This window comes from Peromyscus leucopus, chromosome 3, assembly GCF_004664715.2.
Source record: "Peromyscus leucopus breed LL Stock chromosome 3, UCI_PerLeu_2.1, whole genome shotgun sequence".
Taxonomy (NCBI): Eukaryota; Metazoa; Chordata; class Mammalia; order Rodentia; family Cricetidae; genus Peromyscus; species Peromyscus leucopus.
The window spans coordinates 103839017-103848227 of record NC_051065.1 but is presented as its reverse complement, the minus strand read 5'-3'; the positions used below and the strand labels follow the sequence as shown (position 1 = coordinate 103848227).

General features: G+C 47.5%; 1 long non-coding RNA gene across 1 annotated transcript; it reads left to right on the top strand.

Annotated features, from left to right (window-relative positions):
• Nucleotides 1-926: 926 nt before the first annotated feature.
• On the top strand, nucleotides 927-6818 carry LOC119087635. Its single transcript, XR_005091119.1, has 4 exons — nucleotides 927-2178; nucleotides 2468-2548; nucleotides 6147-6341; nucleotides 6546-6818. It is a non-coding gene; the product is annotated as an uncharacterized LOC119087635 (long non-coding RNA).
• Nucleotides 6819-9211: the final 2393 nt, after the last annotated feature.

Sequence of the window (9211 nt, the reverse complement as noted above, 5' to 3'; positions counted from 1 at the left end):
GGTTTGAGGCCTGAGCAGGGAAGCTGCTTTAGGCAGCCGAGGGTGGGGCTCCTTCCAGGACACCTCAAAAACCCTGAGCAGGCCAGCTAGGCCTAGCATGTGCTAGGGGGACATCTCAGGTTCACCTTGGCATCTGTGGCATAATACTGCACCCCAGCAAAGCAGAACAGCCCAGGCTGTGAAACTCTGAGGTGAGGGAGAAAGATGAGTCATTCACTGAGGCCTGTGGGGGTGGTGGGTGGGGTTGAGGGGGTGGAGATGGGGAAGGGTGCTTCCCTCCTAGGAGGGAGTGGGACCCAGAGGCCAGGGAACTGTGAGGACAGGGAACTGTGAGGATGTTGTGCCCTGATCGTGACCCCCAGAGAGACCACCAAAGACGAGCATGCCGGAATGCAAAAGCAAGGTTTAATTCTGGATATCCAAAAGCAATACAAGCCTAGGCAGGGACTTCGTCCAATACATCCAACGCAGTGGAGACTGGAGGAAGCGCCCACCTGTCTGCAAGCTCAGTTTTTAAAGGGAAAAGTCACAAGGTTACATCATTTAGGGGTGCTAGTACAGGTACAATTCTGATTGGCTTGTGTCTAGGAATTCCAGAAATCACAATTCAGTTTTCCTTCTAAGGAAGTAGTTGCCCACCACCATTTTTCATTGGCTGCCCTCAGATGGGGGCATCTGGTGATTACACAGTCACTATGGAAACTAGGGTTGGGACATTCTATGGTCAAGCAGTTGCCTAGGGGGCCAGGGAGAGGACATTCCATAGTCCGGCAGCCATTACCTCCTGACTACCTTGTGACTCTGTACTTTTACACTTCCTGGTTTCTGGAATCTGAACTGACTGGTCTCAGTAACTTCTGGCCTGTTCTCAAAAGGAGAAATCTTAGGCCTTAATTTTAGGGTAAAAGCATTTTGGTCTTATTTCTAAGATGGCTCATTTTGGTCTCACAAGGACAGGGAACTGTGAGGCCAGGGAACTGTGAGGCCAGGGAACTGTGAGGACTGGGAACTGTGAAGACTGGGAACTGTGAGGACAGGGAACTGTGAGGACAGGGAACTGTGAGGCCAGGGAACCGTGAAGACAGGGAACCGTGAGGACAGGGAACCGTGAGGACAGGGAACCGTGAAGACAGGGAACCGTGAAGACTGGGAACCGTGAAGACAGGGAACCGTGAGGACAGGGAACCGTGAGGACAGGGAACCGTGAGGACAGGGAACCGTGAGGACAGGGAACTGTGAGGACAGGAAACTGTGAAGACAGGGAACTGTGAAGACTTCTCCTCTCTTAACAGGTGAAAGAGGAGGAAATCACAACACGTGATTTTCCCAGAGCAGAACAGAGGGCCTGAGCGTTGTCACAGGAGGCGTGGGAAAGAGCCATTCTTTACACAGGACCTGGGGCTGCTCACCCTAGGCTGGATCCACGTAAGCAAATCTGACCTTCCTGAGGGCGGGCCTCCTCTTCTCTGTCTCTTAGAAGAACACTGGCCAAGTCTTTCTCTCAGCAGAGTCAAGTCATTCTGTCTCTTTTGTCTCTGAGCACACACGACTGCTTGTGTCCCAACGTTGAGGGCTTTAAAAACACATCTAAACTTTATCTGTTATTAAAAGTAATTCTTCAGAGTTTCAGTTCCTTTTGAGGCTGGGGCCAAAGTCAGCTGTCATAGGACAGATACGGACATGCTCCAGAGACCGTGTGCCTAAAAGCTGCATATATGACACATTTAAATAAGCCAGGAGAGCTCATTCTGGTGATTGCATTTTCTTCTTCATGGCGAGCACTTGACAAAGAGCTCCTCGGTCATATTTTCAAGTGTTTGCACATGTGCGCACACTTCTGATGATCTTCAAGGAAACACAGTTCCTTTCCTAGAGAGTGCTTCTGAGTGTTTTTCTTGTTTCAAGACCCGAAACTCAGAGAACAAGCTGCTTTTCTTGGCTGTGACAGCTGTAGCCACAATCAGGTGGTTTATTTCTACACTTGGAGAGATCACAGACACTTGAACTCAGGTTCAGGAAGTGCTGAGCTGGGAGGCAGGCTCCTGGGCCTTCATCCTTCTCTGTTAAAGTGTATAAATTCTTACCGGTCTGCCTGTCGTGCCTGGGGACACAAATGGGAGATCACACAGAGAATGAGCACCTGTTCACATGAGGCACCTGTACTATAGTCTTCCGGAGGTAAATACAGAGCACTGTGGGTTTCAGAGAAAGAGGGGTCACACCTGGGGTCATTTATGGTGACTTGTAAAGAGGGACCAGTGGGGAGTCTTGTGGGGGAGGGGCCAGCCTTGCTCAGGTTCACTGTGCTCCTGCATCAGTGAGCAGTCCTGTGGACTGGGATTTGTGGTTGGTCTCAGAAAAGGATGACAGATATATGGCCCATCAGAGCCATGGTCTCCATTGTCCAGGGTGGGCAGGAAGAACAGTGGTGCTGTTGAGTAAAGCGAGACCTCTTCCGGTTATTTAGGGCAGAACAACGACATGACCTGAGCAGACTCCAGATGTTCAAATGAAGGGGCTGCAAGGTTGGTTGAGACGGGGAGGTCAGGTAAGGTTTGGGAGCTGCTACCCCCAATGATAAAGAGAGGGTGATGGCTGTGTGTGTGTGGGGCGGGGGGTGGGGGGTTTCAGAGATTCTGGGAATGAGGACTAGAGGTTGACGAGTCTGTGACGGGGCAGGCTTAGAGTTGGACTCATGGGGATGGCAGTGATCCTCTCATAGCATGAGTAGGGCATCTAGAGGAGGACTGAGTTTGGAAGGGGGGTTCAGTCCTAGTGTGTGGAATTTAATGCACCTGTGAGATATCAGCTCTGTGTGGCCATTGCTGGCAGTTGGAAGGAGGAGAAGCCCGATGAAGGCAGAAGAGGGACTGGGAGGCTTCTGCAGGGAGCTGGCCCAGGAAGACTGGGAAGTGGGGGTGCTGACTGCAAGAGAAGTGATTCCCTGGCAGCTGAGGGGAGGTCTACTGAGGGGAGCAGGGATCGCAGTCGGGGACGAAAGGGCCACAAGGCTCAGGGGAACTGGTTCTGGGGTTCACAGAAGCCACACAGTAAGGACATGGAAGAGAGAATTCAGGAGGTGACCCAGGGCCAGGCTCCAGCAGGAAGAGGATTCAGATCTCCTGCTGGAGTTGGAGCTCATTGAGGATGCTGGTTTAATGGGTTTTAGACCATGGTGGGCAGAGGCTGCAAGGTTTAAAGAAGACATAAGTCTGGGTGTACTGGCACACCCCTGTGATCCTAGCACTCTAGAGGGTGACACTGGAGGATTATGACTTTTGGACCAAATTCTGCTACATAGCAAACCTTGTCTGAAAAGGAAAGTCTGCTGATGGTCTGTCCCAACATTGAGGGTGGGTGTGGTGATATATTGTGTACCCTAATAAAGCTTGCCTGAGGATCAGAAGACAGAGCCAGCCACTAGATTAGATATAGAGGCCAGACAGAGGTGGCACACACACCCTTAATCCTATCACTTGGGAGGCACAGATCCATCTGGAGCTCTGTGAGTTCAAGGTCACACTGGAAACAGAGCCATGCAATGGTGGCACACACCTTTAATCCCAGTGCTGGGAAGCACACACACGCCTTTAATCCCAGGAAGTAATGGCAGGGTGGAGAAAGGTATATAAGGCATGAGGAAACAGGAACTACAGCAGTTCAGCCGAGACCCATTCGGGTGAGGACTCAGAGGCGTTCAGTGTGAGGATCTGTGGAGTTGAAGCTGACTCTGGCTTGCTCTGCTTCTCTGATCCTCAGACAAGTTTATTAGGGTACACAATGTATCACCACAGCCGGGATCTAGGGGGAGGGAGGGTGATGAGGCTGCTCTTGGCAGAGCTGGCGTAACAGAGTACTGACGTGTGTGTGTGTGTGTGTGTGTGTGTGTACTGTGGAATTACATCATCAGGCTTTTGGGGCTTTGTTTGGTGGTGGTGGTGTTTAGTTGGTTGGTTTTTGTTTTTCTTTGACTTGCCTTTAGTTATTCAAAAGCGTGGTACTTTAAGGCGTAGCTTACTTGTGAGTGTACACAGACAGACAAACAGTGTAGACTAACGGATCACTGAGCCAGCATCTCTGCATACACCGCTGAGAAGGAAACCGGAACCTGCCAGGAGCCGGGTCCACATTTCCCACTTCCTCTCTGCGACTGCTCCCTCCCGCTCCCACCATCCCTTCCTCTCTTCCTGAGTGTGTGTGTGTGTGTGTGTGTGTGTGTGTGTGTGTGTTCCCCACATGCTGTCCTTCAGCACTGCTTGGGTGTCGCCTTCTTGAAATGTAACTTTTACAACTGGTTTCCCTGACGTCGCCTCTTTGGGGTTCACCCCCACTCTGGCATGAAGTTCTCTGATGTGTTTTTGCATCAGATGAGACAAGAGGGCTAAGATAATGCCACAGGAGGACAGGACCACATCAGAAGGGCACGTGGGGCTGCCTCCTCTCCACACAGGGAGAAATCACACGGGTCTCAGAGGCAGGATTGAAGGCAGAGTTGGAGACCCCCAGAGATTGTTGAACTCGTGTTTGAAGCAGTCACGGGACTCTTGTGAAGCTGGGGTCAGAGTCTGCTCTGGGCAGGGGGGACGCAGAGGGCTCAGAGGCTGGAGAACGAAGCTTGGGAGGCTGCTGTTTAGACACCAGGCAGAGCTGAGCATGGATGGCAGAGGGATCTTGTCCTCAGGGAGGGACCAGCTAGGGAGAAACTCAGAGAAGCTCAGCTTACTTTGAGCTCCATGAATCAGGAGGACAGAACAGATCGTCCCCTCTACTTTGCCTAGCAGACCACAGGTCAAATGGACTCTGGTAAGTACTCCTGTGAATCAACAGCCCACGTTTCCCTGCCTAATATCTATTCCTGAGCATGGGATATCCCCTCCTTCCCCTTGTCTTGGGACTCCCCTCCCCCAACTACCAAGAACATGGGCCTGAAGTTTCAAAGGTACACCCAAGATAAAAAAATTTCCCTTAGAGGTCTGCCCCTTTCTGAATGGAGACGGAGGAGGAGTGGGTGGGGAAGGGGGTGGATGGGGGGGTGGATGGGAGGCAGCGGGGAGGACAAGAGGAGAGGGGGGGAGGGGAAACTGTAGTTGGTATAAAATAAAAAAAATGTTTTTCCCTTAAACTCCTTAACTTTACCTCCATCCCTAATCTATCTGTCCCAGCAGATTTCAAATCAACTCCACACTCCTCCGGCAACTCATCAGCCTCAGGTGTTCCCTTGGAATCTGTGTCCCAGACATCTCCAAGGTGGCTAGCCCCAGAATGTCGGGCCTCACAAACTCCAACACTGCCTACACTTCCCTAGCCTCACATGGTCCCACAGTCTGGACAGTGGTTGACAGAGCCTACTCCCCCTGGACTTGGCCAGCATCCCAGCTTCCTTGGGTCCCTAACAATGATGCCCCAGTGTCAGCAGGAAATTGTCAGAGAGAATGCTGCCCCTCACTCCCTCCAGCTCCTCAACCCAGAACTTTCCTCCTGAGTCTCTTACTTTACCTCCCTCCTCCTCCCCTGGCCCTGCCTACAATCCATTTCGACTAATGACTCCTTTTCCTTGACCTTTGCCCCGACCAGCAGGCAGTAGCTAGAAGAACGACACCCACTTCAACATGCAATGACTCAGTAATAAAACAAAAAGGTGGGAATGAAGGGCTCTCTGACAGGCCAAGCATTGCCAACACGGTGCTGACAGGCCTTGTCCTCTCCCATCTAAAGCTAGCCACCAAGGGCCATTCCCTAATTTGGCCCCTTCCTTATGCCCGGCTCATTCCTGATCACCAAGGTGCAGCAATCAAAATTCACCATTGACTAAACTGACTAGCATGTCCAGTCAGGACTCACCAAGTCACCCTAGCCAGACCACCCCTTTTCTCCTTAAAATCCACTCCTGTGAAGCCACATGAGGTCGTCCTTGCCCAGTCCAGAGGCAGCCCCCAGCTTGTCCCCTCCTTTGTCCTGAGAATTTGGTACCTAGGTGTGCTCTGTTCCACTCCAAGACCCCTCAATTCTGAATTCCTCAGCAGAGCTCGTGTGGGGAAAGCAGCAAAGCATCCTGATTTCTTTAAAATTATTTTTCTACCCGGATGTTCTCCATCAGGGCCTAACGGTCTCTGTTTCTAACATCTTCTCACCCGCTCTGTTCCTAGCATTGACTCATCTGAACAGTCCTAATTCCTTGCTTGACTCTTCCTTCTTCCCACTCATTTCTGCGTTGAGTTCCCGCCCCATCCGGGCACCGTGCAAGAACGGCGTCTAGAGAGACGGTGACAGAAAGAGCAGGGAGACATTGATGAGAAGACAACAGAGGAGGAAGAAGAGGAAGGAAGGAGAAACGGAGCAGGGTAAGTCATCCAGAGAAGAGGAGAAAGGGGAGGAGAGAAGAGGAGAGAGAGACTGAAAGAGATGGAGGGGAGGGGTCTAGGAAAGGAGAGGTGAGAGAGGAGGAGAGGAAAGGGAAGGAAGGGAAAAGAGGAGAGGAAGATGGAGACGGGGAGGAGATCTGGGGGCGGAGCTGCTGACCTTGAGTCTGCTTTTCCTCATTTCAGAACTGGAGTTCTCACACTGACACCTTTTGGAGTGGAAGAAATGTCGTTCTGCCCACGAGGGGTTCCATCTCCATGAACAGGACACACCTCTCTTCTGTGTATGATCTATTACAAGAAATCACAGCCATGTTTGCAGGCAGGACACAGAGCTGATCATTCCCGTCCTTTCTGACCCACTTGGGAGTTCAGCCTCAGTACTCTCCTGTAGATGTAACCAATCATCTTATTAAAATAAGAAACACAGAGCCAATGTAAAAGAGAAAGCCGAGAGGTCAGAGCTCAGAGATAAAATCTTACCTCCTGCAGTGTTCCTAACTTCCCCGAGAGAGAGCTTCTTCCTGTTTGTCTGTCTTTAAATAGTCTTTCTGTTCTGCCTTCTCATTGGTTGTAAACCCAACCACATGACTGCCTCATCACTGCCTGTAAGTACCGCCCTCCAGGTCTTAAAGGCATATGTCTCCAATACTGGCTGTATCCCTGAACACACAGAAATCTACCTAGCTCTTCTAACCACCATGCTCTTGCTATGGCTCTAATAGCTCTGACCCCAGGGCAACTTTATTAACATAAAATTAAAATCACATTTCAGTACAAATAAAATATTACCATATTTCCCCTTTTCTATTTTAATAAAAATAAAAAAGGCAAAAGGTTATAACTAACAAAAGAAAAACTATATACAAAAGTACAATAACTATATACAATATATACAAGTAACAAATACCTAAACGATGTCTAGTCCATTTGTATTTGACAAATCAGAGAAAATAATTCCCTTATCTATCCTATTTTGGTAAGTCCAAAATGTATCTAATTCACTTTCTATCCTAATTAATCTTCAACTATAACTAACTAATCTTCAACTCCCTCAGAGACCCAAGAAGGAAATAATATTAGCTAACAAAAATAAAAACAGGAAGTGCACACAAGCAACTTCCAAAAATTTCGTGAGTTGACAGAAACAGCCAGCTGCCTGGACAGTCACCTGAGGTTTCTCCGCAGTGTTGGGGCATCATCTTCAACCTATAGGCTTATCGTATCTGACCGACTCATTTGTGAAGTAGGTTGTACACAAGGTCAACAGTTCAACCTCACATTGGGTGAGAGCAGTCCATGTACCAGAAACATCTGAATTCCACTAGTGTCATGTCATGATTCAGGATTTTAAATTCTGGAAATTGTTGATGGTTTTTGAATTCAGCTGTCCATTCTTCTTGGCTGTGTATATATGGCTTCATCTCAGCATCCCCTTCTTCTCCACATCCCTCTATTAAATGCCAGTCTACTATTGAGAGGCGTGAGCTTTCAGTTGCTGTTCCATTGCACAACAGAAGCCATCGGCCCACTGCCTGTTCAGCTGCCTTCGAAGAAAAGGGCACTGTACCTTTTCCGGATTGTGAAGGCCACTTCAGGGATGGTGGGTGCCATATTGTCCTGGCCTCAGAAGATGCCTTTTGATAAAGCCATAACCACACTTGTTTTGGCAGGAATTGGTAGTCCTTTGTTTCGTGTTCTGTCTGTCCATTTTGTCCTGTTGATTCAAGGATACTTTGTTGTCCAGTGGCTAACTTTTGCCACAATGAAAGTTAACTCCATATGCAGTTTCTTCAATGCCCATATTTTCTCTGAAGTAGATTGGTACTGCCAGGAGCCGACATGTCTCAAAAAAGAAAAATTTCTAAGTTATTAAAACATTTTAAATGCCATATTCGGTAGATCTCTGAAGGGTTTGAAGATGACCTGTCTAAAATATATCTGCTCAATTTTTAAAACATATCTAATATGACTACAATTTCTATTGTAATGTCTAACTACTAACTTTCATTTCTTTATATCCTAATAGTTGGTAATAATGTAAAGTATTTAAAACTAGTAATTGTCTTTTTCTTTTCTTTTCTTTTTCTTTTTTTTTTAAAACAAGAACCTTAAATCTAATCTCCTTTGCTTAGCCTTTTTCCTAACCCTTGACAACAACTTGTAACCTACCCTCCTAAATAATGAAAATTATCCCAGACCCAAAACCCATTAAAAAGATCAAAAAAAAAAAAAAAAAAAAAACCACCCGCCCCACACCACCTCTTTGGGAATGTGGGCATCATTCTTAAAATTGCTTCCTGCTGGGTATGGGCGAAGTTATCTTTATCCTGAAAGAAAAATTTTAGGTTAATTGTCAAATTCTAGGAAAGGTAACTATATCCTTCATTATTATCCAGTCTGTGTATAATGCCAAAGTTCAGGGTTTATCTCAAGTCCTTATTCAAGTAGTCTTTGAGACTGGATCATCTCAGCTAGTCATCTCAAAATTGCTCTGAGCACCTTGTAGTTCAAAGCTGATCTGTAGATGATGTTTGTCAGTTCAGTGATATTATTATTGTCCATGTGGAATTGTTGTTGTTGTGGGGCCCCATCTTCTTCCTGGAGACTTCAGTTGATGTTAGGCCTGGCCTTGATTTCCTGCAGAAAACTGATAAGAGACTCGAACACAAAGACATATATATGCAGCTAATTGAAGCCTTTTTTCTAGAATTAGTTAGTACTCTATATGACCATTCATATCTTAACAAAGTTTAAAATGTATATATATATATTAATCTTATAAATTTTGATATAAAATTTATACTTTGAGAAAAGTTTAAAGAATCAGAATAGAATCAAAGAGTTGAGAT